Source organism: Mustela nivalis, assembly GCF_964662115.1.
Source record: "Mustela nivalis genome assembly, chromosome: 8".
In the NCBI taxonomy this organism is placed as follows: Eukaryota; Metazoa; Chordata; class Mammalia; order Carnivora; family Mustelidae; genus Mustela; species Mustela nivalis.
The window spans coordinates 57,426,961-57,454,452 of record NC_139027.1 but is presented as its reverse complement, the minus strand read 5'-3'; the positions used below and the strand labels follow the sequence as shown (position 1 = coordinate 57,454,452).

The following is a 27,492-nucleotide window of genomic DNA, read 5'->3' as shown; positions in this document are numbered from 1 at the left end:
CTTAACTCGTTCCTCCAGTATTTCCTATAAACTGGAAGGTCGTTTTAAAGGCTTAATGAGATTCAGATTAAATGTATTTGGCGAGAATACTATGTACTTCTGCCATCTCCATACTTTCTGTGATCTGTGTATTTTAGCTATGATCTGCATCACATTAGGGGCTCATTGTGTCCGATTGCCTTTGTCTTTCAGGTGGGGGAGGGACAAACAGAAATAATGCACACAGGCTGGGTGAGACAAAATAGTCTAAGAAAGGATTACAGCAGGACTAAAGGTGTGGAGAGAAGTGACAGCCAGCTCCATGGGGTTGCTCTCTGCTTCTGAGCCTTAGACTGACTTGATTACCTGAGAGGAGAGACACTCATCTTGATGGTATTAATGACGGGAGGCAAAGATCCTGCCTGCAGTCTGAGAACAAGTCCTCCTCTACCCCAGAGAAGAGTTAAGTTCCCAGCATAGCCCCTGCTCAAGTGCCTCTTGCCTTGTTCTGGGAGATTCTGGCCTGATTTCCTGTTAGGAAAGTACTACACCAACATTTACCTCAGGGGTCCACAGTGCTGTAAGAATTTAGGGTATGGCATACTTAATATGGAACCAGAGGTCAGAATTACTGTCTCTGTCAGTTCTGATATACCAGTAGAGGCCCAAAATGCCAGTAGGAAGCTCTCCAGAAAACCAGTGTGGCAGTTTGGCTCCTGGAATGATTTTTAAGTTTGGGGGAGCCTAGAGTTTGTGGGAGGGACCCTAGAGGCTCTACAGGGACTGTGTGAGAATCAGGAGAGATAGTATAGTGAAAAGCTTTGAAAAGTTGTACAAATCTCAGATACTAGCATTAGCACAAAACATCAGGAACTCTCTAGAATGCTATACACAATTCATGGTTTTAAACTAACTAGCTCTAGAAAAGCTATTCATGTAAAAATGAATACAAAGCATGTCAGAGCATTAGATAACATGCATCCATGTACCCTCCACCTAGAATTAAATGTATATGACTTTTTCACAACATCAATTACACATCTTAAGTAAATACAATTTTTATTTGTCAGTTAAAGCTAGAAAAAAAAACTGTAAATGGCTTGTCATATTTGCTTCAGATTTTCTTTAAGATATAAAACATTGCAATTACAGATAAAGTCTCCTTTAGTGTTCTCTGACCCATTCCATACTTGCTCCTAGTGAGTTTTGTGTATATCATTCCAGTCCATATTTTTATACTTTATTATATAAAATTTATGTCCATAAAGCATTCATTCATTTTTAAAACTCACAGACACTATAAAACTCATATCACATTTTACCCATTCTGAAGCTTCACTCTTGTTTTTATAATCCAACCATATTGATACCTATACCCTAGTTTATTTAAGTGCTGAAAAGTAATCAATCTATGAATGTATTACCATTTATTTGTCCACTAAAAAGTATTACTTAGCCAGAAAGTGTTTACTGGATCATAAAATGAAATCCTAGGAAAATGTGCAGATGCAAAGGACCTTGGAAGGCATCTGATGCAGGGTTTCTGAAGCTGAGGTTCACAGACCCTCTTTTGTGAATGAGCTTTAGGAGGTCTAAGAAATCTGAATCTCTGTGGGATGAGCATTTTCTGCAGAAAGGACTGAAGCTTTGACCATATCCTCAAAGAGATACATGTGCCATTTACTTGTCCTAAAGATGTAGAGAGCCTGTGATCTAGTTTTACCCTCTCATTTGACATATAAGAAGACTGAAGTCCAGAGAGGTTAAGTAATTTATACAGAATCATAGTGATGATAGACCTATTTGTAAATCCAAGTCTATATTATTGCTTTTCCAGAATATCACAGTGCTGGGGTTTTGTGCTTGTTGATTTCTTATACAATATGAGTTAAGTTCCTTTCAACTTTTAGTCTATAAAGTATAATTCCATCTTTTTTTGTTTTAATTATTATCCACTACTGGTAAGGAGGTGGTAAAATTGGTACATTCCTACATTACTGGTGGTATTGTAAATTGGTATATTCCTTTGGAAAATAATATGAAAAAGTGCCAATAAAACCTTAATAGCTTTTTGGCTCAATCATTTTTATATTGAGGAAAAAAATCCTACAATTGGACAAAGCCGCATGCACACAATGTTCATTAGAGTATTATTTGTAATAATGGAAAATATCTACTAATAGGATAATGGATAAATCACAGTATGTCCACTCCATTGAATCCCATGTAGACAATTAAAGTTAAGGTTTTATAAAATGTTAAGCAATAGAAGGAAACCCTTAGGGTGCCTGGGTGGCTCAGTGGGTTAAGCCTCTGCCTTCAGCTCAGGTCATGATCTCAGGGTCCTAGGATCGAGTCCCACATCGGGCTCTCTGCTCAGCAGAGCGCCTGCTTCCTCCTCTCTCTTTGCCTGCCTCTCTGCCTACTTGTGATCGCTCTCTGTCAAATTAAAAAAAAAAAATTATAAAAAAATAAAAATAAAGAAGAAGGAAACCCTTAGAGCATAATATTAAGTGGAAAGTTATGTTTACATAACTTTATTATGATTACAACTTTGTAAAAATAATCTGCACAGGAGGAAAAACTAGAAGTAAATACGACACAATGATAAATAATCATTTACTTTTTCTTTTCTTGATGCAAATTCTTAGATAATGAAGTTATGGTCATGATTTTTAAAAATAAACAAAAATAATACCATCACTAGATCCAAATGCAATTTTTTCAGATGCAATGAATTTTGGTAATTGTTTCCTACAGGTTCATCATCTTAAAAACAGAAGCAAAAACTGTCATTTTGTACTACATTTTTGTAGGCTTTGGAATGCTGTCTTCAGAATCCTGTGTAAGATTACCAATTACAAGTTGGTTGATTGCACTCACATATCATCTGACCAAATAGCTACTCAATTTCCATATTGAAAGTTGGACACTGATTCTTAAATTGTTGTCCTTAAGTAAATAGAATTGGCTTCTACATTTATCTGACAAAAATCATCACATTATAAATCATGTTATGTATGGATCAGGGAGATATTTTTCCTAAAGCAGGGTTTTCTTTTTAACGTTTTGATGTTTCAATTCATTATTTCAATTTAAACATTTTCTTGGTGTAGGATCTGCTTTAGGATTTTATCATATGTTCTTCTTACTCCAATATCTCTGTTTAGTAGAGCTATCAAATTAAAACAAGCATGTGTTCACCTAAAGTCAATTCATTTCCAGTTCTCTACACATTTATTTTTTTCCTTGGTCAATAAACATTTATAGTGACCTACACACATACTTTGTTTCACCCTTGCACGCAAGCTACACCAGCAGGGGGCGAAATACAATAGGAATTTGACAAGCCATATAGATTTTTCTTTAGTGACTGAGCAATAACAAAAAATCCAGTACCACCACAAAGCAATTGGTACTCCAACTTAAACTGATGCAGTCTCCGTATTTCTTGCAGCGATTGAGTTGTAAAAAGACAAATGCGGGTCTATTTTAGCGCTCCAAGTTAATTTGTCTAGAACATTGCAGAGGCGGGATAAACCGTGATGAACTGCTTTTGTCCTTATCGTTCCCCTGATTTGTATATTTTCTCCACTCAAGGGGGTGGACACTTCTCTGTGGCTGAGGGGGTGTTTTCCGTCCTCGTTTCTTTGCGTAGCTGTTGAGCTTTGCTATCTTGGAACTATTTTAAATTATTCAAATTATTGGTGCAGGTTTGGCAAAAGTGAGCAGAATGAGCGCTCAGCAGGGCTCATCACCCCGGACGACAACAATAATCTCTGAAACCTTTGTAGACTGATTTTTACAGTGGCCGGTGTTCTAACACATATTTGATTTAAAAAAAAAAAGAGGGAAAGGTTATAAAAACCCAAATGATTAACTACTCAAGATTGATGATAGAAAAAGAATCCTTTATGACCCCTGCTAGAGAAATGCATGTTGATTTGGTATCTTTAGCTTCATTGGGTATTCTCCCGCAGCATCTATGAAAAATTACCACCGTCTCCATCTGTTAGCAAAATTCCCAATTTTTTTTTTTTTTCCCTGTTGATCTCAAAGCCGATTTGTCAGTCTTCGGCGGGTGCTTTCCCTCTTAGGGTTGATTTATAACAATCTCTTTGTTATGTATCAACCACCAGCTTCCTCTTCTGTCAGTTTTAATTACAAAGAGGAAGGGACGCGGACTGAAGGAAAAGTCGTCTTTCGGGGCGAAAAGGGCAAGGTGGTAAGGCTCTCCGGTAGGTTTTTGGTGGAGAAGATATGGTTCTGTATTTCAAAATCTTGGCAATTTTATTCGGAGAGCAAGAGACTTAACTAGGTCCTAACTGAATTGGCTGAAAAGCACCTGTCCCTCGCCCGGAGCGCAGCTTCAACGGGAGGCGGAATGCGGAAAGACGTCCTTCCCCGCAACAGCTCGATGACTCGCAAGGAAGTAAAGGAAAAGGGCAACTTGCCCACACCCAAAATGGCGGCCGGCACGCTGCACCACCGCGCCTGCGCAGGGGTAAGCGTTCTGTGACACTAATTCCCCTGGAGTGTCCTCCCCCACCCCCCCCTGCACCCACCAGCGCCCGGCCCCGACCTAGCCACCTGCGCCCGGAAGTGACGTGTCAGCGGCAGCGGTTCCCCCGCTGCATGATGGGAGAGTGTGTGGAGTGGGCGGGGGGTCTCGGCGGAGGAGGAGGTGGAGGCGGCGGCGGCGGAAGAGGGCGGAGGGTAATGGGATGGGGGTCCCGCGACAGCGCTGAAACTCCGGGTGGGCGTCCATGGCGCTGCTTCGCTGACAGGGCTGTGAGCAGCCTGCCTTCCGCTCTCACCAGCTCCGCGTCGGACTAGCCGGTCCTTCCCCGGGGAGCCAGTTACTCCCCGGGCCCCTGAGCCATGCCCATCGCGGCCGCCCCGAACGAGCCAGGTAAGCGCCACCGCTCCGCTTCCCCGGCCGCGCGGGGTAAGAGGGTGCTGGGACCCGGCCCGGCCCACTGGCCGGACCCTTGTCCGGGTCGGGAGCACCTGCCTGCCGCGGAGCCTGGGACTGCGGAGACGGGAACGGTGCCGGCTCTGCGGGCCTGCGGGCTCCGGACTTGGGCTCTGCCCTCTTCCGCGGCGGGTGCGGGGACGCCGTCGGCAGCGTCCAAAGCGCACAGATCCCTCCCTGCATTCCCGGGCACCAGCCGGAGAAGTGTAAGCCGTTCCCACATCCCCGGGGCCGCTTTTGGCTCGCCCTGCCTCTCCGCTTCCACCTGCCAAAGCTCCGGCCCGCCGCTCCCTCTCGGGAGCTGTAGAGAAGTTTGGGGCTTTGCTCCGGCTTCCTCTTTTTCCCTCCCCCATCCTCGTGACAGGTGTAAACATTCTGCTTTTCCCAGGCCTGAGGCCGGCTGCGACCGGAGTGTAGCTGCTTCCAAGGGTCTCTGAAGCAAGCGGATTTTGAGTCCTCCCAACTGGCAGAGAAGAGCCCCAGAGCTCATGCATCCCTTCCTTGAAAGGATCTTTTTTGCTTCTTTCTTGCACTCCTCAAGAAATAATCTGTCTCCTCCCCAGATTGCGTTCGCAAAATTGGACCATTATTCTTTACTCTTCCAGTTTGTCAGGTGCAGTGTGTCTTGCTTGGGCAAAGGACAAGAGTATAGGGTGAACAGTGGTAGGGGTCTTTTCTCCATTAGGAAAGTACTGAGAGTGGCTAGGTTTTTTTCTCTTAGTGATTAATGCAAGTTTTAGCTTAGTTTCCCATTGAATCTTCTCTTTGGGGGCCGAGGAAAAGACTAACTCATACTTTTAAATATTGTAGTGGGGACGTGGGAAGGGGGCAAATTAAACAAAAGCAGTGGTTCCATATCAGAGTTCTCACTTTAGGGGAAGAAAAGTAACACTTTACTTTTGAACTTTAATCTTCCCTCTTCACTGGCTTCCACGGAGTACATTCTCATACTCCGAATTGGGGTTTTTTGGTTTTTGTGTGTTTATTCTTTTGAGGGTGGGAGGGGTAGACCGTTAGAGCCTTGATGTTACGTTTAATTGTTACTCTCAGTTAACCTTTTAGACATTGAAAAATATGCCAAACTCTAGTGAAACAAATGTTTCAGCATCACTCCATTGATATAATTTGCAGTTTATTTACATTTTTATATGCTTTGCTGGCTTAAATGTTGGCTTTGGTAATTAAGTTATTAAGTCATTTTTAACTCTTTGCGGGAGTGTATTTCTATAGAAGAGTACCTGTGGTAGCCTTGTAAATTTTGTCCATGAAGATATTGCACATGGATTTAAAGATCTTGTATAAAATATTTCGCTCTGTAAATGACACCTAGTATATGCTCATCAGACTGATTTCCTTTGTGTAACAATTAGATCTGTGAATTGAGCTTCAAAGTATAGATATATTTTAAAACCTTTAAAAAAGCTTTTGTGAGAAATTCATTAGAATTCGCATAATATATAGGGCATTTGTTTTTCTGTTTTCTGATTTTTGACCTAGAGACTATTATAAAAATAATCCTGTAGCAAATGTGTCCATAATTAGATACTGAGTCCATAATTCCATTAATAAATTTTGCAGAATGCAGTTGTCTTTATGAAAATTTTGTAATCTAGGTGAATCCTATTATAAAACATCACTTTAAAAATTTTAATTTGTTTTACTTGCAGTTAAAACTTCAGAAAACAAGTGAAATTTGAGTACCAAATGTTTTATTTTTGTGTGAGACCTAAAGTGCTTCCCTTAACAGTTTAAAAAGTCTTTGAATAGCTTCTCATTGAGGAAGTACTCCTTCTCTCCTAACCCTATTCCCCAAAACTCATAAAAGGAGGCCATTAAGTATTTAGATATTTTTAAACTGTCATAAATTATTTAAATAAATGTTTATATTGTAATTTAATGTTACCTAAAATTTGTAAGTTAAAAAATAAGGACTTTGTTCTCTCTTAGCAGTTTCAGTTCCTCTTTAATTAGGCTAGTGAATCTTTCCAGCCTGAACTTCATAAGTATTTATAGTTTTTTCACACTTCGAAAAATGTCTGCCATTATATGGGTTATATGTATCTATCAATTCGATAATTAGTCTTTTCTCAGAGTGTGGATATAATACAGTCACAGGTGCTTTTACAACTTTATGATAATTAGTAACATTGATATACAGTACTTACTATGAGTGAGATACTTATCTAAGTGATTTATATAGAGTATGTTAACTCATTAATCCTCATAACAACCCTATAAACTTATATGTGGTATCCCATTTTTCAGAAAAGAAACTGAGGCACAGATGTTAAGTAGCTTGCCTAAGGTCAAACAGCTGGTAACAGACCAGGATATAATATGAAAGTTATTTATCATATTTAACTAGTTTTAATATAGTTTTTAAAACATGCAGAACTATACAATATATTTTCTGGGAATCATGGAATATGTAGCAAAAGTACAAAAGCATTCATGGGAATGATAAATACAAACTGAGAATCAAAATTACTTCTGAAAAACTGAAGAGGGATAAAGGATCTAGGAAGGACCTGTGTTTTTCAACTGTAGCTTTTCTCTTTAGTGTACATTTGAAGCAATTTGGTAAAAGATTAAGATTTAACACAGCTAGTTGGTACTCGATCATTCATTATATTTTTTTCTAAAATTGTGTGCGTGAAATCATAATAAAAGGTCAGTTTTTTCATTTTAAAGTAAAGCATTACTTTGTCTTTTAGTATTGTGTATTTAAATAAAGGATAGGGAAGTAGTTAAGTGTTACTTTGTATTGACTTCCCTTTAAAATATAAGGAGGTTCTAACTTGAAAATATTTAAAGAATTGTTCCCCTTCCAAGGTTCCTCTGCAGGAATCTCCCTTGCCTTGGGCTCTCCTCTTATTTCTGTCAACCATCCATAGCCCTGTATCACACTCCTGGTTTCTATTTCTGGCTTTACCCTGGGGTTGGGACACATAGGTCTGGGTTAGAGCTATTCCCTGGGAAAAGGAAAAAGTGAGAAACTATACACTGGGGAGGAAGCAGAGAGGTAGGGAATCATTGCTCATTAGTTTGGGAGAATGGAAAATGAAGGAAAATAGGTTTAATGCTCTCTCCTTTCTTCCTCAGTCACCACCATCCCTATTTCTAATAACTAAAGTAAACCTTGCAGAGATAAATTGCTAGTAAATTAAAGGTTGTCTGTATGCTCAAAGCTTAATTTATAAGCACTGTTTTGGTGAATAGTTCCCGGAGGAAAATAAAGTAGTAAATTAGAATATATTCACTGTAGGTTCTATTTATGTAAATACTTTTAAAGTGCCATAAACCATTTCAACTAAATATCTAACACCATGGTATTCTCTTCCTTTCATTCTTGCTGCGATATATGAGGCCCTGTTGTAGATGCTGGGGGTACTGAAATGAACAAATAAGGAAAAAATTGCCCTTACTGAGCTTCATTTTCTTGCACTTGAGTGTGTGCGTGTGTGTGTATGTGTATGGGAATTAAAAAAATAAAATACAGAGCTGGCAGATGATGTTAAGTATCACAGAGAAAAGCAGTCCATTTGAAGGGGTATGGGATTACAAACTTTTTGTCTTAGAGACTGGAGTGGGAGGTGGTGATTGTTGGGGCTTGCTGTTTTATGTATGATGGGCTCAGAGGAAGCCTCAGACCTGAAGTTGGTGAGGAGAATACAGGGGAAGAGTGGTAGAAGCGGAAGTATGCCTGGAATATTCAAAGAATTGCAAGGGGGCAAGTAGTATATGTGATCACAGAGTTAGAGGGTAAGAGGGCAGTGTTGAAGGGCTTTGTAGAAATTGTAATGACTTTGGCTTTTTACTGTGTGAAATGGGAGGCCATTGCAGGGCTTTTGAGTAGAGATGTGACATAATCTATGTTATAAAAGGATCTGGCTGGGGGAAAAAAAAGGATCTGTCTGGCTGCTGTACAAAAAATAGACTATGGGAGTGCAGGAGTGGAAGCAGGAGGATTCTATTAGGAGGTGGTTACAGTGATATGGGCATTTTCTTGAATTGGAACCTCTGGTAATTTCCTCATTGCTAAATTCAAAAAATTTACAGAGATACTCTCTTCTGAAAATTCAAGGCCTTCACAGTCAGCTTTTCCAGCATACTGCCTACTTCCTTCATATATCCTACATTCTGACCAAACTATTATGTGACTTACTCTTCTTTGACACTTGCCCCATACTTTATTTTTAATGCCTGCCATTATCTCTATCAGTTAAAATCCTTTTAATTTCAAATTCTGTCTCCACAAAACTTTTTATCATTTTCACCATTCCTCCTCTTCCCAATCAAGTAAGATCTTTTTCTTAGAATCTTTGTAACTATATTTTCCTTCATTTGATGTTTAAATTCTGGCTTGTGTTAATTACTTTTATTTTTCTCTTATGTTGTTTCTTCTAACTAGTTGCAGTTTTCTTTAAGATTGTGACTCCTTTTATTCATTTCTACCTCTTATGGAACCTAGCAGTTTTGTATGTAGTAGATCCTCAGAAATAGTGGGTGTATATATTTTTTAATTTTTTAATTTTTTTTTATAAACATATAATGTATTTTTAGCCCCAGGGGTACAGGTCTGTGAATCGCCAGGTTTACACACTTCACAGCACTCATACATATTTTAATTTTTGAAAGTCTTTAATTACAAGGGCATTGTAGAAAATTTGCAAGCAAAAAAAAAAAAGAAGAAGAAAAAATCACATTCCTACTATTCAAAAAATGGCCTTGTTAACAGTTTAGCATGTATCTTTCCCCACATTATTTATGTGTGTGTGTGTATGCGCGCGCGCGTCTGTGTGTGTGTATTGCCCTTTTAACAAACTGCAGTCTTTCCGTACAGACTATTTTGTAGGTTGTTTTGTTTTAATCAACTAAATTTCCCTTACCATTTCAGAAAACTTTCATCTAAACTAATATTCAAGGCTATATTCAAGTTTTTCCCCAGGTGGATGTCCCTTTACAGTTGATTTTCCCAAATCAGCATCCACTCCATATTATATTTTTCTGGTTATTAAAGTTACAAAAGGATAATATGTTTACTATAGACATTTGAAAAATTTGGAAAAGTATCTAAAGAACACAGGTATGCCCTTAATGACAGGTACCCATCTGTTTTAATGCCTGGCACAGAGTAACACTCAATAAATATTTATTGAAAGGAATAATACATGTTAAAAGGAATATTAGTAATCACACTACAAAGAGATAACTTAACATTTTGGATTGCATTCAGTTTTTCCCCCTGTGGGTATGAGTGTCATATACACGTGTATACATGAATAATACTGTATCTTGGTGAAAAAGTTTGTGATCTTTGACTTTGTTTTTGGTTATTTCCATAGGACTAAGTCTTAGAAGTGGAGTTACTAAATCAAAGGGGAAACCATTTGCTTTCCAAGAGATTGTAATAAAGTAATTTACCTACAAGCAGTGTTTGAGAGTACCCATCTTCCTTTAATTTCCTCAGGTTATCAGTAAAAATGCACTTTTTAAGCTGTTTACCTGAATTTTTATTTTGGATTTAGGCTTTTCAGGAGTTTGGAATATTTGCATAATTTAAACATTTTTGAATGGTTTAAACAGGAGATGTGTCCTTATTTGATATGAAGTTAAAATTGCTTAATGCCATGTTCTTTTTAAAATAACTCTGATTATGTTAGTAAGCTATTTAAGTACAAGAAATACAATATTATCTTCTGGAGATATGTTGTGCAGTATAATAACCACTAGCCACATGTCACACTTTTTAATAAAGCCAGTCCAAAGTAGATGTGCTCTAAGTTAAAAAAACACACCAGAATTCAAAAACTAATGTTAAGATATCTATTTTAGGTTGATTATATATTAAAATAATATTTCAGATGCTTTGGATTAAGCAAAATATAATTTTATCTGCTTTTTTAATTGACTGTTGGAAGAGTTAAAATCGTATACATGGGGTCATGTCGGATTTCAGTTGGACTGGAACATGCTGCTCTGGAGCATGACACTGACTTATTTTTATATATGGAATAGAAATACGAGATTAATTCGCTACTCTGGAAAGCAGTAAAAAAGATTTTTGAAAATCACTTTTGTATTTCAGGTTGTCAGTATGTGTTTCATAGGATACACAATTTGCACAGTAAACTTTCAAATTATTAAGTGTTTGATTACAGACTATAACTTACTGCAGTTCTTATGTTCTGAAAGAAATATAGGACTTGGGAGAGGGTGTTATAAAATTTATGTGAAAATTTGTTCCCTCATCTAAGAATTGAAGGATGTATGGGAGTGTTTCAGGCAGTGGGACTATAGGTGCAAAGGCCCTGGGGCACAAAACAATGTTTGCCTTTCAATAAATGAAAGAGGGCCTAATTTAGAGCATTAGAAAAAACGGGGAAAGGGAAGAGGAGGTGACTGGTGAGATAGGAATGGCTTATATAGACTTTATTAAATATTTTTTTAAATCTTTATCACAAGCAGGGAATCAGTGTGATCAGATTGGCTTTTTAGAAGATTAGTCGGGTTGCATATGATTGAATACCAGTCAGGAAGAGGCTGCTAAAATGATAATGGCATCTTAGACCAGAACAAGTCATAGGAGGTGAAAGAAGGTACAGATATTCTAGAATTGAAAGATTTATGAGATAAAAATAAGTGAAGGTGAGGAGCTTTGTCAGGGGTGGCTCTCATGTTTCTGACTTAAGTTCTGTTACTGTTAAGCTCAGTTTGAGTTGAGGAATTCAGTTGGAGAGAACTAGTAGAGAGTAGCCCTGGGAGGTCTGAAGCTCAGGTTTGAGAGTTGGGCTATAGTGATCAATCTGCAAGTTCTAGAATGTGATAATTAAAGCCTAGATGGATGAGATTGTTTGTGGGGGAAGTTGAGTAAGAAAAGAGCCTGGATGAAACCTGGAAGAACTTACCCTATTAATTTGACTATGTTCATACTTAAGAAAATCTAAGTTTGTTTTGAGACCTGTTTGTAAAAGTGAAAGTAAGGAGTAAATTGGATCGAGCAACTTAAATGTTTTTGTTTGACATGTGTGTAACCGAGCAAATAATCTAACACAAGCTTATCTGATTATTTGGAAACATACCTTTTTCCTGCAGCGGAAAACAAACTGGACTTCCCTTATGAACACATTGAAAACAATTAAGAAGTATTGGGTTTTTGGTTACTTTAACAGATAGACCTAAGGAAAAATTATGTAATTCCATAAATACTATTAACTCCCTAAATTTTGAAACTCATTTTTAATTTTTTTAAATGTATATGCCTCAAATCAAAAAATCAGTATCTTAATTTAGGGGGAATACTAATGCCTGCTATCACCACTACCATTAGATTTGGTATTGGAGGCATTAGCCAACACAATAAAGAAAAAGAGAGATATAAGAATTGGAACGGAAATGGTCAGATTATTCCAGTTTGCTTATGTTGTGATGGTAAATTTTACAAGTAACAGGAACTTTCAATTTTATAAATAGTACTCAGCAGTTAGAAAATAAGATGGAAGTGGAGACCCCATTTCACATGAGCAGCAAAAAAAAAAAAAAAAGATAAAATACCTAACAGAGGGGCAGCTGGGTGGCTCAGTGGGTTAAGGCCTGTGCCTTCGGCTCAGGTCATGATCTCAGGGTTCTGGGAACAAGTCCCATCAGGCTCTCTGCTCAGCAGGGAGCCTGCTTCCCCCTCTCTCTCTCTCTCTGCCTGCCTCTGCCTACTTGTGATCTCTTTCAAATAAATAAATAAAATTTAAAAAAAAAAATCAAACCTAACATTTAACAACAAATGTAAAAATTCTGCATTGCTAACATTGAATTTTTATGTTAAATTTAACAATTCTTTGTTTAGGTAATAGAGGATATGATTTTTTTTTTTTAAAGATTTTATTTATTTATTTGATAGAGAGAAATCACAAGCAGGCAGAGAGGCAGGCAGAGAGAGAGAGAGGAGGAAGCAGGCTCCCTGCTGAGCTGAGAGCCCGACGCGGGACTCGATCCCAGGACCCTGAGATCATGACCTGAGCCGAAGGCAGCGGCTTAACTACTGAGCCACCCAGGCGCCCGAGGATATGATTCTTAATTCACATCTTAGTCTTTAAATGTTAACTTTAAGTTTTTGGGCTGTTTTTTTTTGTTTTGGCTTTTCTTTTTCTTTTCCTTTTTTTTTTTTTTTTTTTTTTTTTTCAGAGAGAGCAGAAGTAGGCAGAGCAATAGGCAGAGGGATTGGGTGATGCAGGTTCCCCGCGGAGCAGAGAGCCCAACATGGGACTTATCCCAATCATGACCTGAGTCAAAGGTAGATGCTCAACTTACTGAGCCACTCACGTGCCCCTAAATGTTAACTTTAAATGATACTTTTCAAAGCGAGACTTCTCGGAATAGGATCTTTGATATTTGCATATATCTTAATGAGACCACGGTTACTTAAAGAGATAAAGTGAATAATGTTTCTGCTTCACATACCCTCCAAGGTGGGTGTTTTTGTTGTTTTCTTTTTAGTCATTGCTTATGTTTTGTAGTATTTTCTATTTTGCTGTGGTTAATCATTTCTCATCTTAATTGTTTATTATTTGGGTGTAGAAATGTTGACCTGGAGTATTTTCAGGTAAAATATTTCTGCTACAGTGACACTCAAAATCTGAGGCATTAATTTCTTTTCTTATGGCTTTTGTTTTTAGTAGCAATTTATAAAAAGTGATGACCTTACATTAAGAGATAAATTAACTCTTTGTACTGGATAGTTTTAATAGCATCTTTGTTCCTTAAAAAAAGAAGAAATATCAAGAGTTTCAGGTATCACATCCAAATTTTCTTTCCTGAAGCCCAAACTGGAATGTTTGAATACTCATTACTTTAAAAAAAAAAAAAGAATATTCATTACTTTTTACCTATAGTCAAGTCATCATTTTTTCTTACTCCTTTCATATTGCAGATGCATTCTGCTATATCATAATGAGCCAGCAGATGACAGCTTTCCATCACATTAGGTTTCAGAAGTTTTCCTGAAACAGTGCAAGTGTTGCACCTAAATAAAAAGTATAGATTTTAATCAGACTACCAGTGATCTTGGTTTCTGGAAGTAGAGAAAAGTTTCTTTTGTTGCTGTTCACATTCATTTCATAATATTCAGCTGCAAGTGAAACAGATTAATTTTTTTAAACATTATTTTTTCCAAGGGTTCTATAACATTTAAATTATATACATAATTGCATCTGTTTCAAGGATTATTACAGTAATTTAAATTTGATCCTTTAAGGAAATTTTCCAAGTTTCATTTAAGAAAAATATCAAAAATTTTGTATTGTGAACTCTTTTAAATCTTGAGTGTGAAATTTCTTTGTGATGGTCTCAGATAAATGTGTATGACAGAACTTTAAGAAACATTTATACATTTAAATCATTTTAAGTAGAGGAAAACTTTTTATAAGAAAAATTACAGTTTCATTGATTTACCTGTATCAGTGAGTTCAGCAGTGAAGTTTATAGACATTTATGTCACCCCCAAGGTAAAAAGTCCGGTGATAGTCATTTTTTTTTTTTTAAGATTTTATTTATTTATTTGACAGAGATCACAAGTAGGCAGAAAAGCAGGCAAAGAGAGAGGAAGGAAAGCAGGCTCCCCAGTGAGCAGGGAGCCCAATGTGGGGCTCGATTCCAGGACCCTGAGATCATGACCTGAGCTGAAGGTAGAGGCTTTAACCCACTGAGCCACCCAGGTGCCCCTGGTGATAGTCTTATCGTCTGGAAATATAACTCAGTGGCTCTCAATTTTTGCTGACAATCAGCACCATCTTTCAAACTTTTTGAAAAATACCGATCTTTAGGTCCACCTGTTCTATTAAAAAAGGAAAACAATACAGAGCTAAGATTGAGTAGTGTGGGTTTATAGGCTATTGGAAGAGAAAAACATAGAAACAAATTTGATTTACTTTGTCAGATGTAATAAAAGATGTAGATATAAAGAAGGATTAATTAATTCAGAAAGGCAACCTGACATAGTGAAAAGAATACCGGCTGTAGTGTTAGAGCCCTACTTTCCATACTTAGTCTTTATGGGACCTTGAGCAGATTATTTGACCTCTCTGAGTCTGTTTTATTCCTCTATAACAATGGGTGGTTGAGATTAAATTGGATAGTGTATGATTAGCACCAAGCATAGTACCTATGACATAACACCTTGATAAGTATTGGTGATCTCATTTCACAGAAAACTTCATGACTGAATAAGGTTTGAAGGTATAGTAAATGGGTTCTCCAAACAGGTAAGGACAGGAAGTTAGAAAAAATGACATGTAACAACCTAGAGGTAACAGTACCAGTGGAGGAACAGGGGGTACTTTTGTCTGACTGAAGCAAAGAGAGAGTATCTTAGCCATGTTGGATAAGAGTTTCAAGTAGACTGTCGTAATCCTGGCCAAAAATAATAAGGCCCTTAAAGGAGCTATTGGTCAAGGGATATTAAAACAAATATAGTAAGCAATATAGAAGATTTAATTTGTGGTCAATTAAATTCATGGGAGTGGTCAGGAATAACAGATTTCTGGACTTAGAATTCAGAATGTTGTGTAGGAAGAAGTGGTTTCTGTTCTTTGAGTAGAGGTTGACTTCAGTTTTGGAATTGGAGAATATGGGCTATCTTTGGGACATCCAGGTAGAGATACTCAGAAAGGCATTTGAGTAGACACATCTGGAGGTTGGGCAGCCTGTAGAGAGATAGGGCTTTCGGTATTATGAACCTATAAAAACAAAAGGTGGATGAGATCTGTCCAGGATGAGAATATGGGGAGGCTGAGGCCTGGGAGACACTGAAATTTGAGAGGCAAGCAAAAGAAGCAGATCCATTGAAGTAGGAGAAGGCCGTGGTAAGTAAGAGGAGAATCAAGAGAGAATAATGCCTTTCAGAAATATTTTGTTCAATTAAAAATATATTATAGAAACATTTCCCAATTAGTAATATAGTCTATATTTTTTATTTACCCTATTCCTTATTGGTAAATATTTGTTATTTTCAGTTGCTTTTTAAAATATGTAGGAGTTAACATTTTGGGGGAATGATCTTTATATACTTCTGTGAATGCTTCTATAGGATACATTTTTGTGGATGAAATTGTTTAGTCCAAAAAATATGCATTAAAATTTTTGGTATATTGCAGAATTGCCTGGAGTATGAACCAACATTTACTCCCACCAATAGTGTCTTTAATTTTATTCTTAAAGTGGCTTGCTTCCTAGTTTGGGGATAGTATGAATTTTAAAAACAAATAGTATTTTTTATTACTATGTGTAAAATTCTGTGAAGAGAAAATGAATGCTTTCATTTTATCAAATTACTTAGTTCATTCAAATAATGTAATTTAAGAATGCCTTTTGTCATTGTAAGCACCAGATGAAGGAGGGGTTCTTTGTTTTGAAAGAAGCTCTGTTCCCTCCTCTTATATGCTGGAAGCAGTAATTGGATTTAGAGGAAGTGGATCAGAAGGAAAGAGAATGATGGTATTATTGTGAGGGGGATTAAATCTTGAACAAAATTGGTGCGTGCAAACAGTTCTTGTTATGATAGACATACATTATTAACACAAATTCTGTGCTAAGATTTTGCACAGATATAATTTTGAGGGTTTTTTTCTTGTAGCAAACTTTAAGCAATGCCTGCAAGACTATAAAATGAGCTTCCTATAAAACTGATCGTAAGAGAATAGATGTTTTAGAAAATATAGAAATACTGCAGAAGTTTTAAGTCTGCTTAAATCCTGCTGCTTAAATAGTTTAAAGGTAAAAAATACGGACAAATTTCCAGGTGTTTTTTTTTTATTGATTACTTGACATTGTTCATAGCATTTATATAGAGGGACCCTAACCTTAGTGGTACTAATAGTAGTTAGAGGAAATTGACTATGAGTTTTGGTCATTTTTGTTAAATTCTTCAGTGTCCTTTTTGTCTTTTTTTTTTTTTTTTTTTTTTTACTTTGCGTTATGACCTATTCCTGTTTTATAAATTTAAGTTTATAAAATCAGTTTAGGTGATCCTGACCAGCTTTTAAGAAAAAATGGTATAGAACTATCAAGAGTACCCAGAGAATAAGGGTAAGTACTGTTTGGTGAAATTCTTTTTACCCTTTAGCCTTTCTGCCTCTCAGGAGAAAGTAAAACTTTAAACCAAGAAACAACACTATTGAAAGGTCAACCACCTAGAATTTGTTTGCTAAGAGAATTCCTTCCATAGTTTCCATGAAGGTTATCAGTATAGGGGACCCTACTTGTGGCATTACCTGTGTATATCACACACACATACACTCCTGAGCACTGTTTTGGAGTGTGTTTATATTTGATTTTTCACATATACAAAACTTAAGTTTTATAATAACTCACCCCAAAAATGTCATTATTTGTTGCTATTTGTGGATGACTTATGGCTCTTTTTAAGTCTGGTTCATCATCTGATTTCCTTCTCACATGTTTCTAGGTTATCTTTTTCTCAATTGATGGGTGGTCAGGGAACAAATTAAAGTAACAAATAGCACTTAGCAAAGACAATTTGTGAGGTAAATCTGCTGTTACATAGGTCATATTTTAAAGCCAAATTTGTGAGTTATAGGTTATGTAGGACATAGCACCCTTTCTCATTAGCTTAGATAATTGAATTTTAACTGCATTTGGTTGCAATTTTAGAACTATACTAGATGGCTTTTTCTCTAAAAGGTGAGCTGCTCTCATAGTAGACATTTAGTAGAGAGTAGCACTATCAGGAAGGGCAGCTGCCAGAGACCTGCCAACATGTATGTATTTTAGTTACAGACTAGAGGGGGGGGGTTTCTGTTTTGAAAGTCCACAAAGTAGGTTTTGTGTTTTGGGGTTTTATTTTTTTCAGAATACCATGGGATCTTGAGGTTTAAACTCATCAGTCTTGGCCAGAATTTAAATCTAAAGCTTTACAGCAAGAAATTTCTTTCAAAACATGTCAGCTATTCATGCCAGCTGATTGCAAATCTGTGGGAAATTTTACATGGAGCATTAAAGTTGCTGGGAGCAGAGAACGAGAGCAGGGGAAATTAGTTGGGCCATCCAGAGTCTCATCACGCTCCAGAGACACCAGCTGACACCTCCACTTAGGGTGTGAAACTGCCTCAAATCAGAGAGTCATACTAGTTGGTCTATTCAAAACTCATGAACAAAAATTTGTCCTTCAGCAGATTTTTTTTTTTCCTCCTAGCTTGCATATAAGTACTACCCCTCTCAACATTCTCTTTTTTCAAACAGGTGCAGCACAAATGATTGGGTTTGCTCTCTTTTACATGTGTTACATTTCAGACCAGCCTCTCTCAGATCACACTTACTACCTTAACTGAACTTTGGTGTTTCCTAACTTGGTGGAGCACCAGAGCTAGGGTTTAGAAACCCAGTGTGAGGTGGAGGAGGAGACAAGTGGTCATTGGAGTAAATGTCCCAGCAAGAACAATAATCATATGTTCAGTTCCTCCCGTGCACCAGGCCCTGAGGATGCAGTGGCTGACAACAGAGGCCTGCCTATTCCTGCACAACATTTCCAGTCTTTTGAGCTCAAGTAAAGTACCTCTTGCAAGAGCAGTTTCAGTCGAGTGGTAGGACAGAAGCCAGATTGTGCTGGGTTGAGGGAGTGAGTGGGAGGTTAGGAAGTAGAGATAGCAAAAAGAAGCTTGATATGGTGAGGAGGAGGGGAGGTAGAAGGACACAGAAGGGAGGAGTTGGTTTTGTTTTGCTCTGATTTGTTTTGAGATTGGAAGACTCTTGAACCTTCACAAGCTTGATGAGAAAGCATCAGTAGTAATGGAGAAATTCAAAGGGTCCTCTGAGCAAGCAGTTCAGAGAACAGAAGGTCCAGGGGTTATCTGTAGACAATATTGTAGATGTAAGCAAGATTTTAGTGAAAGGACATGAAACTGAAGTAGTTCCTGCTTTTAGATTCTGTTTTCATTGTTGAAAAGGTTCGGGGTTATTAGAGGGAAAATTAGAGTGGCTAGTTTATTCTGTAACTGTAGTAAGAGCACAGAGTACTGGGGAAAAAAGTGTTTACCAGCGCTAATGCATCTATCCTCACTGCTGCTTCTGTTTTGTTATCTTTGTTGCCAGCAGTTATCCAATATCATTTATTCATTTTCAAGTTGAAGTACCTTTTGGGGAATAATAGTAATCTCTCAAATATGGTCAGTTGATATAATGAATTAAAGGTGAAACAGTTTCAGATGTTTTTATTTATCTTGTTTAATTTTTACTGTGGAACCATACAAACACAAATAAAAAGCCTTACGGATTTATGTAAAAAGTTAAATATACAGTAAAAGGAAAGCTCTTTCTTAGGAATTTTTGAGACCCGCCTTTTGTAAAATAGTAACTCATTGCTTTTTAGCAACATTCATTGAAGAGTGAATGTGAGTTGCTGCTTATGTCCTCATTTACATTGTACATATGATATTTGTACTTTTGTGAATCATCCTTATTGACATCAAAATCAGGAAGACAAAATTTGGTTGTCATTTTTGGCAGTCCGGCCTTTTGAGGGTAATCAGCTTAGTTATAAAGATATTTTGCTGCTTGTTTCATTCTTCACCACGTTTTTACTTCTGTGTACATTAATACTAAAAGAAAACACTCACCTCTTGGCATTTTTTGTTGGTTATTAGGTTGTAAGCATCTTTTTTCTCCTTCCAAATTATTGTGGAAGTTTCAGAAACTTTTTTCTGAACAACTCAGAAACCTTTAAGGGATGATTCTTGTAATTCCAGTATTTGCTCTCAATTATTTCTGCAGTAAGACATTTTTCAATTATTTATTAGCTTGTGACTGATTCACGGCTTAGTAATTACACTACCATGAGGGATTATTTAGCTTTTTAAGCTTTTATTTGTAAAATGAAGATAATAATCCCTATCTCATCGCATAGTATGAGGACTAAGTGAAATAATTCATGAATGCTTTTCACATAGTTTCAACACATAGCGTTGAATAAATGTTAACTTGATACTGGTGTAAGCAGAAAATGAAAGCACTTGGAATATACTGTTTGTTGAATGAATGCTTTATTTATTTATTTAGATTTTATTTATTTTTTTGAGAGAGAGAGTGAGAGAGAGAAAGCACAAGCAAGGTGGAGAGGCAGAGGGTGAGGGAGAAGCAGACTCCTGGCTAAGCAGGTAGTCCGCCCCACAAGGGGCTCAATCCCTGGACCCTGGGATCCTGACTTAAGCTGAAGGCAGACGCTTAACCAACTGAGTCACCCAGATGCCCCTCAACAAATATTTTAAACAACACTGCATGTTGGCAGTTGATGTCTATGATGTCTTGGATTTTTGTTTTTAAATTGGCAAGTTTATAAGGAATTACAAGGTCTCTTAAAAATACTCAGCTTCAGAATTAGTGGAAATTTGATTAAATAGCCTTAAGTTTGCAGCTTATGTTAAATGGAGTCCTACAAAAAAACAACAACAAAACATTTCTCAATTCTTAGCTAAAAAGCATCTCTTTTTAGGGGCTTTCCTTGTTTTGTTAACGACCGTAGAGCTAATATAATATGCTGAGGACAAATCACTCAAAAAGGAAGTATAAAGATGATTATTCTTGTAGATTTTCAGTTTTAGAAGCATGAAAACTTCTGTGACATCACGCATGGTCCAGTCATCTCTAGATATATCAAAAGCCAGAAAGTTAACTAAGATTCGTTTCTTTGTATCACTCAATCCACTGAACCACCCAGGTGCCCCTCTTTTTTTTTTTTTTTTTTTAAAGATTTTATTTATTTATTTGTCAGAGAGAGAGACAGCAAGCACAGGCAGACAGAGTGGCAGGCAGAGTCAGAGGGAGAAGCAGGCTCCCCGCAGAGCAAGGATCCCGATGTGGGACTCGATCCCAGGACGCTGGGATCATGACCTGAGCCGAAGGCAGCCGCTTAACCAACTGAGCCACCCAGGCGTCCCCCCAGGTGCCCCTCTTAATGTTGTTTTTAGGTGAACAGAAGTTTTAAATCTTAATGAAGTCCAGTGTATCATTTTTCTCTTTTGTGATTATTGCTTTCTATGCCCTATTTAAAACAGCTTGCCTTCTCTAAGGTCATGAAAATAATCTCAACTTCTCTTCTAGAACATTGATTGTTTTCACATCTTTCACATTTAGGCCTACAGTCTGTCTGGAGCTGATTTTTCTGTGAGTTATTATGTAGAATCAAAGATTTGTTTCCCCTGTGTAGGTTTTCACTTGATCCAGCACAATTTGTTAAAAAAAAAAAAAAAAAAAAAAAGGCTTGTCCTTTCCCCCTCCACACTGCAGTGGCATCTTTGTTATCACATGACACGTAGCTTTAAACCAGGTCTTGATATCTGGTAACTTAAGTGCTCCAACTTTGTTCCTTTTGGGAAACTATTTTTAAATTGCCAGGTAGTTTTAGAAGATAGTTAGCCCCATTCCTCCTTTCATTCCTCTGTGTTACCAAGCCTCCCTTTCCACTAGACCCCAGGGTTTTCAACCTACAGACCTACCACCTCTTCTTTTCCATACCATTTCAGACCTGAGGCTAGAACTCCTTGAGCAGGTACAACTTTTTTTCTTATGAGAGATTAATATTGAATCACTTTTACCCATTGTATGCCTTGTTACCCTGGCTGCTAATCTGGCACAGGACTCCGGGTTCCACTGCTGATTGCTACTAGGATTGTGGATTATTCCCCTGGCCCCTCTGTATTGGACTCCTATAAGAATTACCAAACCAAAGATCCTTTGGTTTTCATGGTTTGTAACCCTGAAGATCATCTTTGATTTGCATTTTTATTCACTGTTTCTCACTTATGTTGTCCCCTAGGCTCTGTATTAACGATGTGATTTCTGATGGACAGATCTCCAAAGTATAGAAGGTCTGCCAGATTCTCTATCTGCATGCTCTAACTAACTTCAGGATACCCCATTTATTACGCAAGCTTGAAAGCCCCGTGTCTACTTTTTGTGTATCCTATAGCTTGAATCTTTCCTAGATACCCCCATTACTTGTTTAAACAATTACTTGTTTAAGAGGTCTTGGAATAAGCAGGCATAAAAATGGGAAGTTGAACACAGCTTCCTACACACACATACTCACGTGCATGTGTTTGTTAAGATTATAAAATTAGAAAACAACTTGTGGTGTGAAGTAAGTAGTCCATTAAGAGGGATGAAGAAATATTTATTAAGGTTGCTGTGTGCCAGGCACAGTATTAAAGTAGCTCATCTAGCTCTTTTTCCTGTTAAGGAATAGCCATTTAAAGTCCATATTTTCTGTGTTTAAAAAAGAAGAATTTGTCTTAAGTCAGACTTAATATGCTAATTAATCATACAGCTACTTCAATTAACACATAATGCTTCAACTAACAAATTTTACTGCGTTGGAAAATTTCAAGCCTCCTCCCCTCTGGCTGGTTGGCATTCTTAACTGAAACTTGAGAATAGTATTCTCTTAGATTTTTGAAGGGTGAATTGGACCAAAGCCAAGACCTGCCGAAGGGGAATGTGTAGCCCAAGTTCTTCCCATTGGTAGGTGACACCGTTTTGAAAAAGGAGGAAATGTTCATAGTCTGGGAGGCTGACAGATCCTGTTGCATCTAGAAGGAGAAACAGAGTACTTTTTCAAGATGTGACAAGAAGTAGTATTTTCTATGTTGTTGGTTTGATTACAAAGTTTCTGATTCAGATCTTGGTATTTCCTTAACATCCGAATTTGAAATAAGCTTAAGCTAAGTAAAATACTTAATTTTTCAAATAATGAAAAGTTTTAAGAAAAGTAGTAGGTTAACCATGAACAGATTGTACTAATAAGAAACATCACAGGTGGTTCTTTAAAAAGTAAAGTATTATGGGGGCACCTGGGTGGCTCAGTTAAGGGTCTGCCTTCAGCTCATGTCCTGGGATCAAGTCCCACATCCCCCATCAGGCTCCTTGCTCAGTGGGAAGCCTGTTGCTCTCCCTGCTTGTGTGCTCACGCTCTCTGACAAATACATAAAGTCTTTAAAAAAAAGTAAAGTATTATGAGTATTATGGAAGGTAAAATGGTACAGCACTCTGAAAAATAGGCATTTACAAAACTAAACATGCACTTACCATAGAACCCAGTAATCACACTTGTCCAGAAAATAAGAACTTAGGTTAACACAAAAACCTGTATATAAATGTTGTCATCGTCTTTAATATGTGTACTATTTAAATACGTTACTGATACATATATTATTAATGTAGTTTATGTACTATTTATAATATCGGAAATAACCCATATGTCATTCAGTTGATGAGTATTCTGTACCACAGAATACTACTTAGCAATAAAAATAATTGACTACTGATACATGCAATAACCAGGAAGGACCGTAAGGGCATTATACTTAGTGAAAAAAGTCACCTTCAAGAGGTTGCATGCTATATAATTTCATTTACATAACACTTTTGAAATGACAAAACTATGGAGGTGGAAGACTGATCGGTGGTTGCGCAAGGATGGGGTGCAGGAGAGGGAGCAGTTCTGTATTTTGGTAGTTGTGGTAGTTGCACCAATCTGTACATAGGATAAAATTGAACAGAACTACACACAGACACAAGTGGATGCAAGTTTTTGTTTTGTTTTATAAAGGTGAAGACTGAATAAGGTCTGTAGTCTGGTTAATAGTACTGTGCCAACATGGTCAATTTCCAGGTTTGCTCTTGTGCTAGAACTATATACGATTCACCATTAGGGGAGCTAGACAAAGGGTGTGTCTACTATTTTCACCTCGCCCAAGTATGTTAGTGTGCATTTCTGACAACCAAAGACATTCTCTTGCATAACCACAATACTACCCTTAAAATCAAGAAATTAGCATCAACACATTGCTCTTGGCTTCTATTCCGGTTTCACAGTTGTCCCAATAATGACCTGTATAGAAAGGGAAGCCAGTTGAAAATCAGGTGTTGAATTTACTTGTCATGTCTCTTTAGTCATCTTCAATTTGGAAGAGTTCTTAAGATTTTCCTTAATTTTCTTGACATTGATACTTTTGAAGATCACAGGCCAGTTGTTTTGTAGACTGTCTTTCAATATGAATTTGTCTGAAGTTTCCTCATGAATAGATTGAGGTTCTGTGTTTGGGGCAGCAATTATTCCAGGAGTGGTCTGGTGTTCTTGTTGCATCTTGTCAGATGATAAATACATGATTTCAGTATTTCCGTTACTAATGATGTTCACTTTGATCATTTGATGAAGTGTCACCCTTCACCACTGTAAAGTTACACTTTTTTCCTTTGTAATTATGTTTTGGGAAGGTATTTTGAAGCTTCAGTTATCTTACATATTTATATCTAGGAACTGAGAGTTGTTTCTTTTATTCAGTAGATTATAATCCAGTATTATCTTTATTTTGATGCTCAAATTGTCAGATTTTACCACTGAGAATTCCTTTAAGCTGGCTTTTGTATCCTTTTGACATGTTGCCATCATTATGGATGCTTTTAAACTGAAAAAAAAAAAAAGAAGAAGAATCACGATATTAATGGCTACATAGTATCCTACTGGAAGGACAAAGCATGATTGCTTAAACAATCCCTTGGAGCATTTTGTTTTACTTTTAAGGAAACAAACAAACAAACAAAAAAAAAACCAATTTGTATAGTATAGCCAGATTGCCTTCTGGAAGCCTTCTAACAATTTACACACTCACCAGCAATATGTGTGTGCAAATGGCTTTTTCTCCACACATTCATTAACAATTAGAGAATTTTTAAAAATAGGAACTTCATAATCACAAGGAAACTGTTAGAGGTCAAATTACCCTGTATACCTAAATATTGGAAGGGGTTATCAAGACTCTGGACAAAGGAAGAAAGTAGGGCTTACATATATCTTACTGTTATTTTCCTTTTCTCTTTATTTTTTTTTTTAAGATTTTATTTATTTATTTGACAGAGAGAAATCACAAGTAGGCAGAGAGGCAGGCAGAGAGAGAGAGGAGGAAGCAGGCTCCCTGCTGAGCAGAGAGCCCGATGCGGGACTCGATCCCAGGACCTTGAGATCATGACCTGAGCCGAAGGCAGCGGCTTAACCACTGAGCCACCCAGGCGCCCCTCCTTTTCTCTTTAAATCAGCAGAAAAGAAGGTATTTCATAAAGCCATCATTTTCTTCTTTATGATGCTGATTTTGTAAGGAGGGCAGTTTAAAATAGATATATTACAATGAAATCTTTTTCTTATGATTTGTTCAATTTCTTTCAAATAACTCTCAGTGACAGACCAGTCATTGACCTCAAAGATCCTTCTCAAAATTCTGAAGCCATTCTCTACTAACCAACTGTGTGACCTTTGGGAAAGTTGCTTACTAATAGGCCTCATTGTCTTCATATCTAATTAAATTAAATGGCTTCTAAGGTACCTTCTTCCTATAGCTAGAAAATCTTATAAAATTTTATTCTGAGAGTTGGAAGAAAGTGGTGGTTTTGTTTTTTGAGTTTACAAAACTGGTTGACTGTTACAGTAAAATACTTTCTTCATGTATCTAATTTTGCAACTGTGAATTGCAGGGAATATTCCTTGGGCTTCAGTTCATTGGAAGTATCAATTTATGGGCTGGTTTTATTCTAGGACTTTTGTTGTTAATTCTGCCTTTGCTTTTAATGTAAATCTGTCTTGTGGCCTTATTGACTTTTTATTACAAAGGAACAAGATAATCCAGATAGAGATTTCCATTTGAGAGTTAAATGTCTATAGCAAGAAGGTATCATGAACTAATGAGTATAGGAAGGATTATTGAGTAAACGGGATTATGATAATTGCTTGGCTATTTAGAAAAAAAGTTACTTAGACCTTTGCCTTAGATCACATACCAAAATAAATTCTAGATGTATTAAAAACTAACTGCAGGGACACCTGGGTGGCTCAATGGGTTAAGCCTCTGCTTTCAGCACAGGTCATGGCCCAGGTCATGATCTCAGGGTCCTGGGATGGAGCCCTTCATCAGGTTCTCTGCTCAGCAGGGAGCCTGCTTTCCCCTATCTCTCTGCCTGCCTCTCTGCCTACTTGTGATCCCTCTCTCTGTGTCAAATAAATAAATAAAATCTTAAAAAAAAAAAAAAAACTAACTGCGGCAACAGATGAATCACTGAACACTACATTAGAAACTAATGATGCACACTATATGTTGGCTAATTGAACTTAAATTTTAAGAAAACCAACTAAAAGTAAAAGAAAAAAAGGAATATTAAATCTCAAGCTTATATGAGAGCAAAATAATGAAAATTACTAATGAGAAGTTGATCAGTTTGTCCCCTGAAAAATTAAACTTTTGAAAACAGTTTGGCAGTTTCTCATAAAGTTAAACTTATACTTACTGTAACCAAGCATTAGCACTCTTGAGAATTTATCTTAGAAAATTAAAAACTTGTGCTCACATAACAGTATGTACAAAAATATTCATAGCAGCTGTATTTGTAATTATTTGTGATTAGAAATAATCCAAATGTCCTACATTGAGTGAATGGAGAAACAGACTGTGGTGCAGCTATACAATGGAGGACTACTTGGCATAAAAAAGAATGAACTCTTGACATGCAACAACATGGATCTCAGGGGCATTAAACCAAATGGAAAAAAAAAAAAAACTTCAAAGAATTACATCTTCTTTAATTCCATGTAGGTAATACTTGTGAAGTAGCAAAATTATAATGATGGAGGATAGATCAGCAGCTGGCACGAGTTAGGGCTTCGGGGAGGGTGTGAGTAATTGAGAGGTAACTGAAGGGGAGTTACTTTATATTGATGAATATTATTGCACTATTTTGCAGCAGTTCTTAACCTAGTTACAGTGATGGTTATTTGAATGTAATCTGCACATGTGATAAAATTTCACAGACCCACGTATACAAAACTGGTGAAATCTAAATAAGGTCTGTAGCTGAGTTGATAGTGTTGTACTGATGTCAGTTTTCTGGTTTGGTCATGTACTATCATCATTTACCCTGCTATCATTGTGGGAAATTGGGTGGGATATATGTGAGAACTTGATTGTTTTTGCAAATTCCTTTAAGTCAGAAACAACTTCAGTATTGAAAGTTTTTTTTTTTTTTAATTGACTTAAATAAACTGGGCTACATCTAGGCAATGGAATGTTATTCAGCACTAAAAAGAAATGAGCTATCAACCATGAAAAGACATGGAGGAGGCTTAGATGCGTCTTAGTAAGTGAAAGAACCAGTCATGTAGTATGTATGGGCTACATATGATGTGACATACTGTAAGATTCCAACTATATGATATCCCAGAAAATACAAGACTGTGGAGACAGTAAAAAGATCAGTGGTTGCTAGGGGCAGGGGAAAAGGAAGGATGAATGGGTGGAACAGAGGATTTTTAGGGCATCGAAATTACTCTGTGTGACACTTTAATGGTGGATTCATATTTATGCATTTGTCCTAACCAAGAGTGTACAGCACCAAGAGCAAACCCTAATATAAACTATGGACCTTGGGTGATAGTGTTGTGGTATATGTCAGTGTAGGTTCATCAGTTGTATCAAATACACCACTCTGGTATAGGA

At 37.1% G+C, this 27,492-nt stretch overlaps 1 protein-coding gene across 4 annotated transcripts in view; it reads left to right on the top strand.

Moving 5' to 3' along the window:
• The first annotated feature begins 2,505 nt into the window (after positions 1-2,505).
• The window catches only part of AFTPH (aftiphilin), a 63,794-nt gene continuing 38,807 nt past the window's right edge, over positions 2,506-27,492 (top strand). For 2 of the 4 annotated variants that reach the window (XM_082746646.1, XM_082746644.1), the window contains exon 1: positions 2,506-4,483. The gene's annotated coding sequence lies outside the window, so the exon portion shown is untranslated. Of the gene's footprint in view, positions 4,484-4,548; positions 4,892-27,492 lie in introns of those variants that run through there. The other 2 variants (XM_082746645.1, XM_082746643.1) reach the window with 1 other exon arrangement.